This window comes from Lissotriton vulgaris, chromosome 3_1 (assembly GCF_964263255.1).
Source record: "Lissotriton vulgaris chromosome 3_1, aLisVul1.2, whole genome shotgun sequence".
Classification (NCBI taxonomy): domain Eukaryota; kingdom Metazoa; phylum Chordata; class Amphibia; order Caudata; family Salamandridae; genus Lissotriton; species Lissotriton vulgaris.
The window spans coordinates 929,503,428-929,524,359 of record NC_141689.1 but is presented as its reverse complement, the minus strand read 5'-3'; the positions used below and the strand labels follow the sequence as shown (position 1 = coordinate 929,524,359).

General features: G+C 42.9%; 1 protein-coding gene and 1 pseudogene across 1 annotated transcript in view; one reads left to right on the top strand and one right to left on the bottom strand.

Annotated features, from left to right (window-relative positions):
- Window positions 1–20,932, bottom strand: part of LOC147727230 (annexin A1-like) — a 671,221-nt gene that overhangs the window by 177,291 nt on the left and 472,998 nt on the right. The gene's annotated exons all lie outside the window — the stretch shown is intronic.
- LOC147727231 (uncharacterized) lies at window positions 2,692–3,475 on the top strand (annotated as a pseudogene).

Genomic DNA, 20,932 nt, shown 5'->3' with positions numbered 1-20,932 from the left:
ATGAGTGGGCGGGTGTTTTAATGCAGTCTTCACCTTTCAATTAAACGTCTTTACCGTCCCTCAGGCACCTATAGCTAAACGGTAGGGACCAAACTTCATGGATCTAAGTGCTACCCAAGGGTTCATATCTGCCTATGGCATCGTGTTTCATACATGCTTCAAATGAAAATAATGGAAAAGGTAGAGTTATTAACCGAAGAATAAGCCGAACAGCAGAATTAATTTTGGCCACAGAAAATGGTAACGGTTCCAATTTTTTAATATGCAAATGTGAATATGTAGCATCTTTTATGGACAAAATTGTTGTTTTACTGATTAAAGGGTATTAATAGAGAAGAAGTGTTCATGTAATCCCAAGGCACCTTCCAAGCCTTCAAAGTTTGTAATGTCCATGCAAACTGCATAATAGAACATAATTGATTTTGACCATGGTACAAAACAGAGCCATCATCTTGCACAATATCAACGACAGAAGAAACACTATTGTCTAACGTGTAAATATGGGAAGAAAGTGTGTTAATGCTATTATCTACAACTGCAAGTACTTTTTCTAAATTAGCTTGATCAATAGCACTTAACCAAGCAGCTTCAATTTGAGACAGATTCCAAACCTCGTTGTAAATAGCATAAACCCATCTTTTTGATCTGCTGTGGCAGGACCTTACACAAAGTCATTCAAATCAACATTGTCAGTCAATTTTGATAAATGAAGCTTAACCAACGCTAAAGTGGAATGTTTAGCCAGTTCTGACATAGCTTGCCTACTGAGTAGGTAGTGACTGAATGGCCACTTTCAAAACGGGGATCCACTCTAACCTGTGTGTCACCCGGGGCCAAACCCAGAAAACGATGTTGGCATGAATCTGAACTTTTTTGCCATAATAACTAACCTTGGGGATCAAAACGTGAAATATTAAAGGACACATTTATTAGCAGAGACTGTAAATCACTAAGGGCCAGATGTAGGTAACCAAATACCGGTCGGTAATGGCCAAAATTACTGAATTTCGGCTGTTACCGACCGCTATTTGGTGTTTGAGATGTAGGGGCCACAAAATCGTACGAATCGATACATTTACTGAATCAGTAAATTTACCGAATCGAAAATGTACCGATTCAGTAAATTTTCCGGTTCGGTAAATGTTTCAGATTCAGTAAGTTTTCCGATTCGGTAAAATTACTGAATCTGTAAATAAGAAATGCTAAAAAATGACTTTTGAGATGAAGGTAACCTCTATAATTCAAAATTTACATGAAATTCGGTATTTAAGAGTCTGTATTTACCATGGATTCAAATCAGGTGGTAATCAGGTGCAGGCTATAAAAGAGTGCCTAAAGAATAACTGTTTGACTAGAATGGCGGTATTCTACGTGATTGCGAGGCAGCTACGGCTCCAGGCAGAAGGAGAGAGGGTCTGGAGAAGGGAGGAGCAGGTCTACAGGCAGAGAATCACCCTATTCCAACTGACTGAGCCAGAGATCATACAAAGATACAGGCTACACCCCCAAACCATCCTGGAGCTGATCAGGGACCTCCACCCACTTTTGGAGCACCCAACCCCAAGGGTGCATGCCATCCCACCCCATGTGCAGGTGCTGCGTAGCCTACACCTGCTTGCCTCTGGGAGTTTCCAGAGTGTGGTTGCTGCGGTAGGTGGGGTGTCCCAGAGCTGTCTGTCATGTTTAGTTAGGAAATTCTTAGAGGCCATGATGCAGAAAATGCATTGTTACATCATCTTCCCTGCAACGCACGCAGAACAGCTCAGGACCAAGACAGAGTTTCATCAAATGGCACATTTCCCCACCGTCATTAGCTGTATTGATGGCACCCACATATAAATATGTCCACCTGCGGCCACAGAGTACATTTATAGGAACAGGAAGTCTACCCACACCATAAATGTACGGGTAATCTGTGATGCAAAGTACATCATCACGGACATAGTTGCCAAGTTTCCTGGAAGTACCCACGACTCATACATCTTTCAAAATAGTGGAATTTACACCCGCCTGACTGCGGGGGAGTTTGGCGAAGGATACCTGCTAGGTAAAACACTGTGTGACACTTCCTTGATACATATTGCAGATGTATATGTATGTGTGGATGAGTAATGTCTTTTTCTGTTACATATAGGGGCTAGTGCATATGGGGTCCGGTCTTTCATCCTTACTCCCTACCTCAACCCTTCAACCCCCAGCCAGAGGAGATACAACAGGGCACACAAAACTACCAAGAACATTGTGGAGCACACCTTTGCTCTGTGCAAAACCAGGTTCCCCTGCCTCCACAAAAGTGGAGGGGCACGCCAGTACACACCAGAGACCTGCTGCAAGATGATTGCAACCTGTGCAATGTTGCACAAACTTGCCATGAAGAAGGGCACCGAGGTGGAATTATCTGAATATGAGGACCATGATGATGAACAAGCACTGCCTGAACCCAACACTTTAGAAGTTGCAACACCAACAGATGGCAGACACAGACGGGAAGAGATCACACGCAAATACTTTTAAGTAAGTAAAGAGACACAGACAGGTGGAGTATGCACCCAATGTAGTTTAATTTTGTCACTACGCAGGTTCCTAAAGCACAATTGTGCAAATCAAATTATATACATTCAATGATGTTAGTCCTGGGTCACTTCCCCATTAACTGAACTACTCATTTTCGTTCATGCCTACCAGTGCCAGATGTTTGTTGCTGGCTGTCTTCACTTGGCGTTTGAGCTGTTGCCTCACCGTGGTGCCTGCTGCTCCTCCGTGTCTTTACAACAAGGGGGTTTGCCATGCTGCTCCTACTTGTGCTCCCTTCACTCTCTGGCACATCCAGAGCAGCAGTTTGTGCTGTTTGTGCATTTATCAGCACCTCAACAGCACTGGTCAGACTAGCAATGCCCCTAGAAACCTCATTACTATTTTGCATTAGTCCCTCCTGCATGTTTATGCATCTCCTGCATAGCCGGGAAGTGGCTGTGGCCAGGCGGTTTATGGCTTTATTTTGTTGCTGCGCACGCTGATTCTCCTTGCACCTTAATGCAATTTCCTGATCTAGTTTGGTGCACAGAAGCTGCACCGATTGTGACATATCACGCATCCCTGCAGCCATCTCCTTGTTGACATCAACTAGTTCTCTGATGCCCTTCCCTATGTCTTCAATATTGTTGTTTAGGTTCCTCATTTGGCGTTGGACAGACATGATGGCCTTTCCCTGCAGCCTTTGGATTTTCACCATGCTCCCCTCCAGGCCATGGAACACACTGGGACCCTCCACACGTGAAGCTACACTGCTTTCTCGGAGCCTGCGGCGTCTGGTAACAGTACGGGACACCTCTGCACTGGACTGCAGTGTGGCAGAGCTACCTTCCCCAGGCAAGGTGTGTGTCTTCCCTCTCCATGTCACCTGCTGATGACTCCATTTCCAATGGTGGGGCAACACCATGCCTCCTGCTCTGTTGTGCGGCAGGTGTTGTCATAGGCAGTGATGCTGGCATTTCTGGGGATGACAGTAACAGAGGAGATTGTGTACGTTCTGGGGACTCCTGCAACTCTGGAGCAATTTATGTGTCTTGGGATGGTGGCTGTGTACTTGGTGCACCTGTGTCCTCTGATACATTCTGTGCATTTGGACCTTATTTCTGACTCCGGGGATCGCCTGCAAGATGTCTCACCTGTGGACATATGAGCGTACATTAGCTAAGCGCTACTGCCTCACAGCCATTACAATTGAATAATTTTCACTTGAACAATGTACATGTTGCCTGCGCTTCATTCTGTCTGGAATCAGTTCCCTAACTTGCTGGTTGCTATGCTGTATGACATTGTCTTTCATTTACTGACTACATGTCCAATAATGCATTGCTCCTGTATAGTGCTAGCTGTACTAGACTGGGGTTCACTTAGCCACATAGGGTAAAGGGAAGGATGATGGTGTGGGGGGGATTGCTGTGCATGCGTCTTACCTTTTCTGCTGGCAGCTCTGGCTGAGCTAACTACTTCTCCCAGTCGGCAGACGCTTTCAGGTTCTATGGTTGAGCTCACCATCTCCTCCCGGTTAGTAAGGGGGGGTGCTTGGTTTATCCCTCGACCAGTTTTGCTTGCCTGCTTGTGGTGTTCACCTTTTTTTTTTGTCAGGCTCCTGAGGTCGAATCCACCTCTTTTTAAGGTCCTCTATATCTCTAGGAGTCACTCCAACTGCATTCAATTTATCTTGAATGCCCAGCCAAATTTTCCTTTTGGCAGATTCAGCCACAGTGAGGGACTGCCTACCAAACAGTTTTTGGTGGTCCTTGACCACCTCCTCAACAAGGACCTGCAGCTCCATGCTGCTGAATTTGAGTTTCCTCTTCCTCTCTGGATGATCTTTGTCTGTGCTGCTTGCCATTTTTCAAATGTAAAAGTGCACAAAACTCTTTCTGCTGCTCAGGGACTCAGCTCAGCTCCAACTGCCTCTCCAGAAGCTTCTAATTAGTTGCAGCTACCTGTGTAGCCACTCCTGGTAGGGAGGGGGAGGGTGGTGGCACCTGATTGGCTGCCTGATTCAGTTTCACTTTTCTTTGCCTTTTGGATTCGGTATTTACCGAATCGGTATTTACCGAATTGGTATTTCCCATTCATATCTATGGGCCAAAAGGCCATAGGAATGAATGGGGAATACCAATTCGGTAAATACCGATTCGGTAAATACTGAATCGGTAAATACCGAATGACTGATTCCGATTTTTACCGATTTGGTAAAAAATACCGATTTTTCTACCTACATTGCATTTACCGACTCATAAATACCGAATCGGTAAAATTCGGTAAAATTCGGTATTTAAGAGACGATAAAATGCAATTACCTACATCTAGCCCTGAGTGAGTTACTTGTGTGATTGTACCAGGTGGGGTATTCTCCCAAATCAGGAAGAGAAGGAGCATTTAATTTTTTAGACATAGCCAATCCAAAGCAGGTGGGTAGTGAAATAGTCAAATTCAAAAACAACATATGGTTCAGGATGAGACATGCACAATACTAAGCCTTGGTGCCTTGTGCTTGCCAACTTTTAGAACCCCAAACAGATTTAAGATCAATAGTATCTTTTCCCAGCTCATAGCCCCAAAAGCCAAGTGGTCAATAATGGACTTGGAATATAACATTTTAGTGTGAGGAAGTCTATCTTTGGAAGATGACTTAGCAGTCATTATATCTACACTTTTTCAAAAGAGTTTGGAGCTGCCTTCAACCGGGGCTGGACAATGTTCCCATTGAGGATATTTAACCACATTGCTAAATGTGTTTGCTTTGTACAGAAAATGATTGCCATAGTGATGGTAGCAAAATGACTCAGCATAACTGGCGGAATCTAAGTACGAATCTTCAGCATCAAAGGCAGCATAATATTTCAAATCAGAAAATAGAGCCTCTACAGCTTGGACATCCCAATCATCAGAGAGAATGTTTTGTTTAACCACATCCCCCATAAAAACATGAAGTTAATTAGGGACATTAATGAACTCTGTGGGTCCGTGGATTTGAAATTTCACAGCATCCCATACAATACCATCTAAGACAGGCCAAGTAGTGATATTCACAAAAGTCTGGTCCCTCTTTATGATGTGTGATGAGGAGGGGGATGCGAAAGTTCTATCAATTAGTAGATCTTTCTTTAACATAATGACTGTTCACACGATGGGAAAAAGTATACCACAAACCCAATGGACATGAACAAAAAAATTGAGAACTGCACCAGCCAAATGTAAGTCCAAGGGGGTATCAAGAAATATTTTGGAAACGAAATAGCAAAAATAGAAACCCTTGAAGGGGACTTCGATGAGACAAAATCAGTGTCAAATGAAATGCGCGACTGATTAGCCACACATGTCTGCAAACCGGGCATGGAAAAATCTGTGGGGTAAGTATACTCCGTATCATCAAGGGGATCACCAGCCGGTAGATTCAATAAAGGATTTTTAACTGTAGGCATCTCAATGGCAATGTCAGGTCCAGTGTCCCTTGCCGGAGCCAAAATAGAATTTCTCAGCATTGCTGGACAAGAGACCGCAGGAGTCATACTAAGAAGTATCGGTCACTCGCTGTAATTTTGACATTGTCAGTGGAGATGTACCTGTTGTGCTTGCGACCAGGAAGTGGTGGTAAAATGACTGTTTCTGTGCCCTGCATGGCAAGTACAGGAACTGGTGCTCGATATGAGGGGCCAAACTCCTTCTTGTTCTCCACCTTCTCGTGGACCAGCCAGCTACTGGAATCTGAAGAACAGCATCAGATGTAGAGGGCAAATGTTCCCTCAGAAGACTGTCTCTGGTCTTTTGTAGATTCTGTAAAACATCACAATGTTCATCTACGTCGAAGGATGCAGAGGACGCCACCATGTCTAGACCCTCAAGGTCCGGAACAAACATTTTCATACCAAAGAGCATTTCGTATGGGGTCCGCCCACTCAGAGACATTCTAGGGAGATTATTAAGTGCACATTGCACGCTATAGAGATGGACCAGCCAGTTCCGGCCTGTACCTAAAACCTTAGCTGTCAAGGATTGCTTTAAGTCATGGTTCATCTGCTCCACAACTGAATTACCCTCAGGCTTGTAAGGAGACGAAAATTTGACTTGGACCCTGAATGAAGCCATGGCATCCTTGTATGCCTTAGAGGCGGAAGCTGGACCCTGGTCCGAATGAAAGGTACCACATGCAAAAATTCCCACAAAGACACGCAAATCCCTGATGATAGTGCGGGCATCAATACTCCTTTGTGGCCACACCCAAACAAAGAGTGTGCACAAATCAACTACAACTAAGATGTACTTATACGCAGTATCAGAGGAGAAAGGACCACAGTTATGTTATGTTATGTTAATTATTTCTTCTATAGCGCTCGGCTACTCCAAGGAGCATCCCGGTGCTTTGGCGAAGAATATCTGCAGGTAGAAGGGCAACATAACAGCTGAAAAGGAGACTAAAAGAGGATAAAAAAACAAAGAGAAACTATTTAGTAAAAAGCCACGTTTTCAAGCCCTTCCTAAAAGCAATAAGGCTGGTAGCCTGTCTCAGGGACAGTGGTAGTTCGTTCCAAGCCCGCGGGGCCAGGTAGCGGAACGACCGGCCTCCCATTCTAGCACAGTGATCTAAATAAATGCACCCAAGTGGTTTATTAGATAACTGTGCCAGGGGCAGGCACGCAGCAGTTGAAGGTTTAATCTGTCGGAAAATGTCACAACGAAGAACATAGTCATGTGTCTGTTTGTACAAACCACGCCATCAGTAACGCTGTTGTAGAAGAGATACAGTAGCTGATATGAGGCATGAGCCGAGGCCATACCCTCATGATCCGCTGTTATCAAAGCCTGCCTGCGGTCTACGGTGGGAATCAACCTGTCACCAATGTTGTTAATTCCCACATAGGGAACTTTATCGAGAATTAAATGATAAGAGTATTTAAAAGGGAAACCTTTCGGGTAATTACCTCCCTTCTCTGTTGCAGCAATAGCTGCCAAGATGTCATTGTCAATCTTACTGTTGGAACGTGTAACTGCTGCTCCTAAGTATGTCGCAACTGCTCTCTTCGCTGCTTCATCAGCAAGACCGTTACCAACAGCATGTACCCCCAAGCGTTGGTGACCAAGAGAATGAATTACAAACACGAGTGGGAGCCATTCTTTGAGCTCAGCCCCTCGAACCCAAAGCATGTTGTGTTTAATCGTGCTACCTTAGTAATCACGATAGTCGTTCTGAGTCCAAAAGAATAAGTTGTCAATGTAAGACTGTACACAGTAGTACGAATCATTCACAATAAGAGTAGTCACACTAGGGTCTGCATACTCCAGTGCAAGCACCAGAGCACGGAGCTCTGCCAATTTGGCAGTACTGTCCCCTAATGTCTATGTATGCACGACAACGGACTTGAACTCTCCATTCACCATTGTACCAACCACTATTGCGCAGGGCTCAGAATAAGCATGTTTAGACTCCGCAGCTTGTTGCGCCGAACTGTATGAGCAAATTATACAATGGAAATCCTCTAGCGGGCGCATGGTCAGAGGAGCAGGATGAACAAACTCATACTGCAAGTACTCCTGAGTTTGTAAAGAGGAATCAAAAAAAAGGTGACATCCAGAGACGTCAAAGATGTGGCCCAATGTATCCACCTGGGATGTAATATTTTCCAATTAGGTACACTGGCCTTCGTCACTGCCTCCAAGGCAGGATACAATGTAACAACCAACATGCATTACCCCTGCGACAGTGCACGTTCTTTCAGAATCGCCATCTGCACCGCAGTCAAGACCTTTTACACAGAGGAAATACACATTTTAGCCATAGTGTACAAGTGCGATAGGGACTGTGTCACCCTCATTAAAAGTCAGGTACGTGAAACCCACTGCCCCAGGCACAATTCTTAACACCAAGTTGGTGTGATTATCACGAGTTAGTAAGAATCTAGATTCAAGAACATCAGACTGCAAAGATCGCAAAATCGCAGAATGTTCAGGCAGCCAGCAAAATCTGGAGAAAGTAGGTTATACCAAGGCATAAAGTGGCTTGATACGCTGGGCATAATTGGGAATGTAAGTATGCCTGAAATTCAAATACCCAGGCAAAGATTGTAGTTTTTTCACAATTGTGCGCATTTCTCCAGGAAGTGAGGTGCCAAACCCCGACCTTCATTATTGAGCTCAGAGCCCAAGAACAACACTGTGTACTCAGCAATGTGAGATTTTGCAAAGTTAAATTTGTAACCGAAGTCCGTAAACGAACAAATGATGCTGTCAACGTGACACAGATGCGTCCACAATTTGTCGTCTGTGAGATAAATGTCATCCACATACGAACACGCATCAGGGTTGAGCCTCTTCAAAAGAGAGACTATGCGGGCGGAAAAGACACCAGGACTGTTCTTGTAGCCCATAGCCAATCTTCGAAACTGTTTTTGTTAATGCCACAGGTAAATTCTGTCCATTGTCTACTAATAGAGGACAGGTTATGGCTAAAAAAAAGCCATTGGATATGTCAAGTGTTATCTTAAACCTTTTACACATGAGACTATCCACAAGGGCTTATCTGTGAGTATTCTGTACCGCGCATGTCCAACAATGGTAGTGTAAGTGTCGGTAATCCAATACCAAACCGTACGAGCCATCAGGCTTCGTCACAGTAAAAAGAGGGTTATTCATCGTAGACACACACATTTCAATGACACCTTGATATTCCAATTGGTCAAGGATTTCTGCCATGGAACCTATCGCTTCATGTAGCATGGGGTATTGGGGTTGAGACTGTGGCATAGACCGCAATGGAATCTCATGACTGGGAGAAAATGTGCCCCATCCACATTGAGTACGGTAAACTGCTGGTGCAAGCACCTTCGCCCACTCTTCTGTAAAATGCAGTGCCTGCTCCTTCAGCACTGTGTGTGCGAAAGCAGGGAGGATTACCTCCCCCCCCTTGGGGAGCAGCCAGAACAAAAGGCAGGGGCCAATCTACTTCCGCTGACAAAATGTCATAGGCAGTCGTAAGATTTTCCCAAAATACCCTTTTTATAGTACGTTGTATGTCACCTTCAATTAAAAGGACAATTTCAAAAAGTCTGTCCGGGGGAGCCACTCTAGTGTCAGCTGTCTCAACAGTAACAAACGTGTCAGTTTCTGTCACCTTCAGAAGTAGACGCAATGGTTCCTGCACTATGGTAATTTTCGCCGTGCTGTCTAACAGCGTCAGCGCCCACGTCAGATTCTGAAGCTGTGTTCTCACTATCCGTGGCATATCTTGCTGGTAAAGCAGCAACTTTCTTCTTCTGAAACTGGGGTCGAGGACGATGAGAATCGTATTTCTTGCCTTTACCTTCAGTCTGGCGGGGCTGGTCACAGCTTTGCTGGGTACCCCAACCTCTGCCTCCTCCACCGGTTGGTGAGACCGATGTTTCCTGCGAAGAGCGAGGAGAACTTTGTTCAGGAACCTGAAAACGATCAGGTGACTTAATAGAAGTGTGGTCACGCAAATCGTAAGTGCACTCAGTAGACACAGGTATTGGCGAAGCCGGACGAGACCCCTGTTTCTGTTGCTTTTTCCCCTGTTTCATATTCTTATTCCAATTCTGCTTTGGAATTTAAGAGTGTTTGTCTTTATTAGACTTCTGCTCCTGAGCTTGTTTCTGTGCTGATTTAGCAAAAGGCTTAACACCCAAACTATTGTGGCCAATGGTCTTATGAGCTGGCGTAATAATTTTCGGCAACTGCCGGGGCTTATCAGCATTGGGGTCATCGCGCAAAGCATTAGATACCTGAAAGCTCACTGCATCACCCTTGACATTAGCAAGGACCAGATCGGACACTACGTCAAACACTCCAATGAGTCTAATTCTTAATTCAACAGCCGCCTCCACCCCATGTTCATCCTGGACACGCTTAATGACGGAAGGTAGGACAGCCATGGACGGTGTGCCAAAACACTTCACATAGACTGCCACAAATATCTTACCCCAGGTATCACAATCAGTCACCTCTGGCACTAAGTCCTTCTGCAAACTAATAGTAAGAATCCTGTGTTTCTCAACAGGAGTCGTATTGGGAAATACTTCTTTCAGTAGGTTTAATTTCTCCGCAAGCCAAAAAGGCATATTGTCCTTATCATGGGGCGCTTGCCCATAGCCGCATTAACCATGACGGGACTAAGCTTCATCCCGCCCGGCCCAACTGGATGCGCCGCAGCTTCAGGTGCCTCGCCCTGGACGTTGTGGGCTACATATTGTACCAAGGCCCTAATAACCCCTATAGCAGAGGTATAAAAGGTCCTCAATTCACCAACGCAATATTGCATGTAACACGGGTGTGGACTAAACCCAGACAAAACAGGCCAAGAGGCTCCTGGGATGGACAAAGGACCTAAATGAACCACTGTTACAGAGTGGGGAAGGGTGCCAATAAACCATACCCGGTGCTGCCAGGCTGAAATCAGAATCTCCTGTGTCCTGTTAGGAGTATACTCCATAGGCGTGGCAGTTTGCATGGCATTTGACACCGTGCCCTACGGCCACCTCCTGCAGAGATTGAGGGAGTGTGGGTTCAAGGGAACGGTGTTGAAGTGGTTTGCTTCCTTCATAGAGGGTAAAAACCAGGAGGTCTAGTCAACCCCCTTTTAAGCTAAGGGCCAACTTAGAGTGTGGGTGTGCCACAGGGCTCTATTTTGAGCCCTGTACTTTTTAATCTGTACATGGCCCCCCTAGCTACATTGGCTGAAAGGAACAAGGTCACAATACTATCGTACGCCGATGACACTAAACTGCTGTTCACCTGCAGGAAGGGTGAGGAGTTCAATGGGGAGAAGATCAACAAGTGTCTAAAGGAAACTTTTGCCTGGTTCAAACATAACCATCTGAAATGTAATACAGACAAATCTGGAATCATTTTTTTCGACTCCCCCCTGTTGGACGTCTGGAAACAATGGTGGTAAGCATGGGTTGAAAATTCGTTCCGCTCGCGGAATTTGCGGATTTTCCGCAGTTTCGCAATCCGCGAATCTCGCGAAATCGGGGTAAAATCCATGAATCAGAGGGGACGAATTTTCAGCCAAGCACTTACAGGGTTACAGCAGCAGGTGCGAAAGTTGAAGCTAATTTTTTGTAACCTTTTACAAAAGGGTTACAAAGAAATTAACTTCAACTTGGGCACCTGCTGCTGTAAGCCTGTAAGTTCTTCCTGGCGTTGCCTACTTGCAACTATTCTCTGACCCTGCTCTGACCCTTGAAGCAGGGTCATAGAATAGTTACAAGTTGGCAATGAGGTGCCTGTCACGAAAAATAAACCTCAACAGGAAGCACTGACAGAAAAGCATTTGCAATGCATTAGGTCTCGCATTAGGAAAGTTTGAGCTATTGGTCTTGTAAATGACAATTTTTTTTATTTATGTGTTGGTTTTGAAAATAGCTAAATTAATAGCTTTGGCATTTACAATGCCAATAGTTATAACTTTTGCAAATGTGACACCTATAGCATTTGTAATGCAACATGTTTTGTATTTACGTGACTTAGCAGTATTGATATTACAAATTACAATGGCTTTTCATTTTTTTAAATAATTAATACTTAAATAAAAATGATTTTAATTTATAATGGCAATAGCTCAAACTTTTGTAAATAACTTTTGTGAAGATTATGTTCAGTGTATTTTATTGTGACGAAAATCCAAGAACAGAAGTGAAATATTAACATCTTTTTCTGACATTTGTAATAAAGTTTGAAACATTGAGAGAACATATTTGAACCAGTTGTTGAATGGTTGCGCAGATTGATGCTGGGGTGGCGCTGAGTGGTGCTGTGGTGATGCTGAGTGGTGCTATGGTGGTGCTGAGTGATACTGGGATGGTGCTGAGTGATGCTGGGGTGGTGCTGAGTGGGGCTGTGGTGGTGCTGAGTGATACTGTGGTGGACCTGAGTGATGCCCTGGTGTTGCTGAGTGGTGCTGTGGTGCTGCTGAGTGATAATGTGGTGAGGCTGAGTGGTGCTGTGGTGGTGCTGATTGGTGCTGTGGTGCTGCTGAGTGATGCTGTGGTGATGCTGAGTGGTGATGTGGTGGTGCTGAGTGATAATGTCGTGGCGCTGAGTGATGCTATGGTGGCACTGAGTGGTGCTGTGGTGGTGCTGAGTGGTGTTGTGGTGGTGCTGAGTGATGCTGTGGTGGTGCTGAGTGATGCTGTGGTGGTGCTGAGTGGTGCTGTGGTGGTGCTGAGTGATAATGTGGTGGTGCTGAGTGATAATGTGGTGGTGCTGAGTGATGCTGGGGTAGCGCTGAGTGATGATGTGGTGATGCATAGGGCAGAAAGGCACAAAAAGCAGTCTAACAAAGGGCAGAAGGGCACAAAAACAAGGGAATAACAGAGGGCAGAAGGGCACAAAAAACGAGTCTAACAGAGGGCAGAAGGGCAGAAAAACAAGGGAAAAATTAGTCTAACAGAGGGCACAAGGGCACAAAAAACGAGTCTAACAGGGGGCAGAATGAATCCCGCCCTGCATGTTTGTCCACGAAGATGCCACCTTTTTGTGCAATACCTCTACTCAACTGGAGTACTTTCTACTGTCTAATCAGTAAGTGCTCCCTCGTTGGCTAAATGTATAGGGGCAGATTTACAATAACTGGCGCATCCCCAGGGATGCGCCAGCTATTGTGGGCTGCAGCTCCGCCACCCATGGTGCGCCGCATTTACAATGCGGCGCACCATGTGGCAAAAACAGCACAGATGCGTCACGCATCTGTGCCGTAAAAGCAGCGCATTGCTGGTGCTGCGTCATGCTTGCGACGCATCTCCAGCAATGCTCTGGGGGGCCCTATCTCCCCAATGCCGCATCAAGCCTTGCGCCAGCTTCAAGCAGATGCAGGGTTTTGACGCAGCATTGGCCTAAAAGTGACGAGTGAACACGCAAAAAACTAAAATCTGCAAATTCGCATGAATTCGCGGATTTTGCGGATTGCAAATTCGATTTCACGCAAATTCGCAGAACGCAAATTCGCAAATTTTGCCCATACTTAAATGGTGGCCCCACGACAGGTCTCTTCCCCAGGCCGTGGTCAGGACTGTAAAGAACTTGGGAGTAAAAATGGATGACACCCTTTCTATGGTACCTCAGGTTCAGTCAGCAGTCGGAACCTGTTTTGGTCTCCTGAAGATACTCCGGAGGTTTTAATTTCTATTACAGACGAGCATAAAAAATGGTTATTTAGGCCCTTATCATCTCAAGGTTGGACTATGCCAAAGTCTTCTATTTGGGCCTCTCGAAGTTCTTACTTAACAAACTGCAGGTAGTGCAGAACGCGGCAGCCAGGTCTGTTCTGAGTCTAGGGCCTAGAGATCGGAAGTCTCACCGAATGACAAAAAATCGAGATACAAAAATATCGGAGCAATGATATCGATATCAACAATATCGACATCCTATCTACAACAAGGTAAGTACAAAAATATCGATGTCAAAAATATTGTTTTAAAATTTTTTTGTTTTTTAATAAAAACATATGTAAAATAAATTAAATACTACTTTAAAATATAATAAACATGGTTAAAATATGTTATAATATTTAAAATGAATAAGTAATAAACATAATTTAACAAAATAATAATTAAACATATACATATAATATATAGTATATATACTTACTTAATAATCAGTCAAACATATTTTAACAACATAAATAATTAAAAATATTATAAATTACAAATGTATACACATAAAATAATAACATAAATAAAAATTAAATAGTTATGCAAAACAAATTAAAAAAGATATTTTACTTTTAATATTTTTAAAATTAATTATATACTACATTAACTAAAACAGTACAAAAAATATTAGGTAACAGAGGGAATAAAATACTATTTCAACTCCCAAAAAAACAACAGTAAGGAAAATGTTGGATAGTGTAGGGGTAAAAATTACTATTCCCACTCCAAAGAGTGCAACAGTAGGGAAAGTGTTGGATAGCGTAGGGGTAAAAATTACTATTCCCACTCCAGAAAGTGCAACAGTAGGGAAAGTATTGGATAGCGTATGGGTAAACATGACTATTCCAACTTCAGAGAGTGCAAAAGTCGGGAAAGTGTTGGATAGCATAGGGGGTAAAAATTACTATTCTAACTCCAGAGAGTGCAACAGAAGGGAAAGTGTTGGATAGCGTAGAAGTTACAAATAACATACTTATAAATAAATTATTATTTAAAAATATTTTAAAAATCAAATATTAAATAAATCTAAACTATTTACAAATACCAATAAATAGTTATTAAAACATATTTACCAATGAATAATTAAGTAACAATACATTATTAATAAATACCAATTAATAATAATTATAAAATAATAATTATCCATTAATAAACAGAGAATACAATATTTCGCATAACAAAAGCATATTAATGATTAAAAAGTAATTACCAATTAACTAACATTGAACAATTAAATAATTTCTTAAACCAAAAATATTAATTATCAAACATTAATTGCCAATTATGAATTACCCATTAATATAATATTATAAAATATCAATAAATAATATTTAGTAATATTTAATTACCAATTAATGATTAAACTACAATAAATTAATTTTCATAGCCAAAAAAATATACTTTTAAATAAGTACCAATTAATAATTAATTTACAATAAATTAATTATCAATACTCAACTATAAATGTAATAATTATTAATTACATAGCAGTTACTTTACATTATATATTCCCCTATAAATGCACTACAAACTCTAATAATAAAATAGTACACTTAACATAATTATCAATTAATCAATTAATTAAAATCAATCACCAATGAATTAGTATTATTTACTAATAATAATTAATTAACAATAATTTAATTAACAATTCCAATTAATAAAAATAAATTATTACTTAATTACAATTAAATTACTTGCCACCCTAGTCCCCTCGAAACTGAGAACCCGCTACAGAACGTAATAATCAATAAATCAGTTAATTAAAATTAATGACCAATTAATAAAAATTGATTAACAATTAATAAATAATTAATAATAATATAATTAACATTACCAATTAATAAGAAAAAATATTACTTAATTACATTTAAATTACTTCCCACCCTGTTCCCCTATAAACCCAGAACCCGCTACAGAACTTACACACAAAAATTAACTAAAATTAATTTATAAATCCTAAAAATGTATAATTAATTTAGTATAATTAAATTATTTCCCACCCTATTCCCCTATAAACCCACGACCCGCTACAGTACTAAAATACAAAATTTACTTAAAATAACATTAAAAAAAAATAACACATACTTATTAAATACATAATAATATACATAAAAATCATATAAAAATCGATATTAGTAACATCAATATTGCTAATAGCGATATTAAAAAACCCAATATTACTTACCTTCAAAATTCTGTCACTTCGATATTAAAAAAATCAATATTATTTACCTTCTATATTCTGTCTCCCCACCCTCTCGCCATCTTAAGAATCTGCACTGGTTACTGGTGCGCAGTAGAATCCACTTCAAAGCTCTGGTCCGAGCCTTTAAGGCCCTGCATGATATAGGAGCAAAATACATCTCCAGAAGAGTCTCTTTCTATATACCTGGCAGATCTCTCAGATCTGCCCATCAACATCTCATGGTCATCCCTAAATATCTTAGAGCCCGCAAAGGCGGCCGATCCTTTCAAGCGCAAGTGGCTGGACTTTGGAATAAACTACCCCTCCCACTAACCTGCTCGCCTTCAGGAAACAGTTGAAAACATGGTTGTTTCAACAAACAATATAACCTTTTCTGTGTTCTTCAGGTTTTCCCTTTTCTCTTTCCTGTCTCCCCCTGCATTTTGGTCTTCTCTGTCTTAAGCGCTCTATTGAGTAGCTGTGCACTCTAGAAATCTATTTTAACATAACATAACATAACATGAAACGTTTTGCTATCTGTATTAATCGCAGAGAATGTGACCCATGAGTAGAAAAGCTCAAACGGGTATGCCGCTTCATCACTCTCCGCAAAAACAAACCACTATGCCCTCCAAGGGGACGGCATAAGCCTGCAAATGATTGCGGACCACCTTCCGACTATGTTGGGGAATCTCAACATCACCCATAATCACACAGTAGAGAAGACGTACAATGAAAGAGTAGTACAGCACTAAGGGGCCGATTCCGATCTGGGTCTGAAATCACTCCGACCGAGCCGGATCTGGGGTGTTTTCCGACCCATACGGATTCCTGCAGGCACACCGAGTGAGTATGATGCGGCCATATGCTGTCGGACTTGGAGTTCTGGACTTTTTGGTTCCGTCCAGAGGTGTCAGGGAACAACACCCAAAGACCCCGGAGTTCCACCTGCCTTGGTGCACAAATGAACAGAAACACGGGCTTCTCGATGGTGGCGTCAAAGACCAAAGGTTTATTACTGCAGGGACACAGAAGTCACAGAAACTACGCATGGGCAGTAACTAGGAGCCTGTTCGATTTGTACAAAGAGGGTTGCTCCTTATATACTAAATTTTGGCCTTCAGGCGAATTCTTTACATGTTGGTACATTCCCAAAACCTTTGTGTCATAAACAATAAATATTTGGCGTACATAGGAACCGTTGATAAAATCTGTTACAAAACATCTACGAAGAGGGGTTCCCACTAGTTCATCACAATCCCTTGTCAATATTGCATTCAAGAGCTGGACCGCCTCATCGTAAATTTCGTTACCTCCCCCTAATAAAGATTCAGAAAGAAACGGAGCCAGGTGTGGAAGATAGAAAAGCGAGATAAGAGATGTTTGTAGGTTGTAAATGGGCAAGGCTACCTGCTTCGGCCGCCTAATCGTGATCAGGACAATGGACACGAAGACCAGTTTGGCAGGACTGGCCTCGGGCAGAGGAGGCAGTCTTTGCCGAGTCATGCAGCTACAGCGTGTTCTGGTCTAAGGTGCACGTGTCACTAGAGAGGTGAATCTCCGGCTAAGGCTACGTGTCCTTAATCGAAATGAAGTGATCAGAGGTTATTGCGTATGTGAGGGCAAGAAACACAAAATGGCGGCCATGATCTAAGATGGATGCCGTGGGTAGATCAGAAATGTGTTTATAAAAGGAGTGCTCTTGTTTGTAGCATAGCGAAAACACCAGGATATACTAAATGGATCATTTGCGGTTCGCTGATACCAATATTATGTATTTCCGACAATATTGAAAACACGGGTTCAAATCGTCACGGAACCTCAGACCCTCCTTTTGCCCTTACATAGGCAATTACTCAGTCTACGTCAGAGTCTAATTCTATGCTCATCAGGTCAGTGACATGCTGTTGTATCATCATCCTTTCTCGTGCCTTTTCTCCAAACGCAGGTGATTTCCTAAAACAAGTTGCAGCACAAAGACTACACAGAGCAGGACCACACTGGATAATCAGGCAACATGAGAATAGGAATACTAAGATGACACCAATGACCATTAGAACCTTCCATCCCCACGCCGAGATCAGAGTCCAAAACCACTCCATAAAGGACCAGTTTCCCTTGTCTACGTGAATAGAGTCGGAAATCTTGTGTAGCTTAGAGATCGCCTCATAGACTGTTGGAGCATTATTAGGAATAAAGACACAGCAGCTCGATTGGATCATTCTGCATACCCCACCTCGATCTGCAAGGATAACGTCTAGAACCATACGGTTCTGCAACGTCATGAGTCTATCCGCCTGAAGCTCAGCTGTCAAATTGCTAAGGGCACCAGCAGTTTCGGTAATAGTAGATTCAACTACCCGTGTTAGCTGACGTATGTTTCTACTATTGGCCATAGGCCCCCAGAACGGAAGGAAGCCTTTGAAGAAGTCTCCAGCTTCCTGACCAGCAGTATCTTCCTTGCTGAAGACACCTCTCACTACTCTGGTTCTGTGGTAATCAGATGAAGCAGTGTATGTCGGAGGCAACAATCGAGCAATATAGCATGATCCTGAAAAGTCGGCAGGCAACCATGTATAAGCTCTATCTCGACAGATGAAGTAGGTACCCCTAGCAGTAAGAAAGGCAGGGGAAGAGTTAGCCGGAAACACATAAGTCTCTACGCACTCACTCCCCCCTAGCTGAGCTCTCGGATTTCTCCCATTCCCTTGCAAACAGACCTGACCTCGGTGAGGTACGACCCAGATTGGAGTTGAGCTTTTACGCTTGCTTTCTCCTAAACTAAGGCGATACTCTGAAGTATTCCAACTTAAATACACTCGCAATTCGTCTCTAGGGTATGATGGAGTATTATTGACGTCCTTGACCATGTCAATAATTCCCTGGACTAAAGCTTTGTTGGCAGAGTTATATTTAGTGGAACGTGGTGGACGTGGAGGATAGGTTTCAAGGGCATAAGCAAAGATGGTTTGAAGGGCCTGAAATGATCCATTGTAGCTGAAAGGCAAAACCAGATAGGGAATACCTTTATCCATAGTGTGGGGTATCAAGCCACACACCCAGCAGTCTGTAGTGTTAACTACCAGTTGGTGTTGGTGCAAGAGCTGTACAAAAGTGTTGTTAATGAACTCTGAGCGTAGAGCTTGCTCATGTTTGGGAAACGAATGAAAAGAGTGTATAGAAGAAACAGTAGAAGTAGCAGGATCAAGGGGAGGTACTGTAGTAACTGGCACAAAAATCAAATTTATACTGAAGACGATTCCACCCACCAACGTTATCAAAACAATCAAGAATGTAATGGCACATTGCATCAAAAAGCATTTGCTGTGAAGGATTCTGCAAAGTCTGTTTCTGCGAACATAAATCACATTTTCTCGTTGCAGCGCAGGAAGCTCCATCTTCTACAATCCGCTCGCGACCACTGATGATGTGTACGTAGATGAAAATGCCTCTATCAGCCCTGGGAGTTCCCAGAACCAACAGAAAGATCGACCTTGTGTCAGACCCCTGCAAATTCAACTAGGCACACAGCCACGACCCTACGGCTACCCAGACGGCAAGGCAATTTAAAAACAATAAAACAATAGCAAACTTCCTGGCTGAAGGCAAAAGTTCAAAATTTCAAAATATCACAATAGGCAGTTGCCTGCTTTATTTGTCCATTTTACGATTCCGTAAGTTATATCTTTGTTTCGCAGGTACTGTCTGATCAGCAAATAACGTTTCACTGGTAGCTGTTGCAATGTTCAAGTTCGCAGATGACAGAGTTTTTTCTGATGCAGGGGACAAAAGTTCAGAGTTCAAAGGAGTCTTTTCTGAAGGAGAGTCAGAGCTTGGAGTGTCAGTGATCAATTCGGCATCGCTGAAAGGGATGAATTTTGGCGTGCTTTCAAATTCAGAGGAACCAATTCCCTTCTTCACCCAGTCGTCGTAAGGAAGTGGCAAAGGCACACGCTTTACATGGGATGCATGCACTCAGTGCTTGCGTCCAGCCACACGAACTGCTGTTCTCGTTGCAAGTAGGACTTGAAAGGGGCCGACGAATCTCGGCTGAAGGTTCTTCGTCCTCGCGAAATTTCTGATAACCACAAACTCTCCTGGTTTCAGCTGATGCCCTGGACTCTCCGGAGGCTTTGGCAAAGCATCGAAAACCTGTTGGTGAATAAGACTCAATTTAGCAGTCAAGTCGTAAAGGTAGTCTATCAACATAGGATATTCTAGAGAACAAAACTTTTTAGGCCTCGGCACACCCCAAATATTTGCCGGACGGCCAAAAACTATTTCGTAGGGGCTAAGCCCCACTCTAGAATGTACAGTTGCTCTCGTTGATAACAAAGCCAAAGGAAGTGCGTCTGGCCAGGCTAAACCTGTGGATGCTTGTATTTTAGCTAGTTTCAGCTTAAGGGTACCATTGTAACCCTCCACTAAACCAGCAGACTGGGGATGGTTCGCACTATGGAACTTTTGTTTCAGACCTAGGCCGGCACACACACTCTGCATAACTTTCCCTATAAACTCACTTCCGTTATCTGACCATACAATCTGTGGCATTCCATACCTAGGGAAATATTCTTTGAGAAGAATCTTGGCAGTTGATAGGGCAGTATTGTCCTTTAGTGGATATGCTTCAATCCACCTGGAAAAAGCACAGACTACCACCAGGACGTATTTCAAATTATTACAGCGATCCATGTGAATGAAGTCTAACTGAATCACTTCAAAGGGGCAGGAAGGAGGAGCGAAATGACCAGCTGGAGTTGGAGTTCCCTTGCCAGGATTATGCATCAGGCATACCATACAATTTTTCACCACTCTCTCTGCACACTTACTGATCCCATCATTCTTCCAGACCGGAGCCAACATCTTACAGATTCCTTTAGAACTTATATGCGCTACTCCATGCGCCATTGTCACCACTGCAAGCACATACGCGTCAGGCAACATCCATCGCTGCTGTTCTGTCAAATCAATCCAACACCCATTCGAATCCAACTTGCCCGTACTTTCTTTCCATACACGTTTTTCTTCCTCAGTTGCTTCT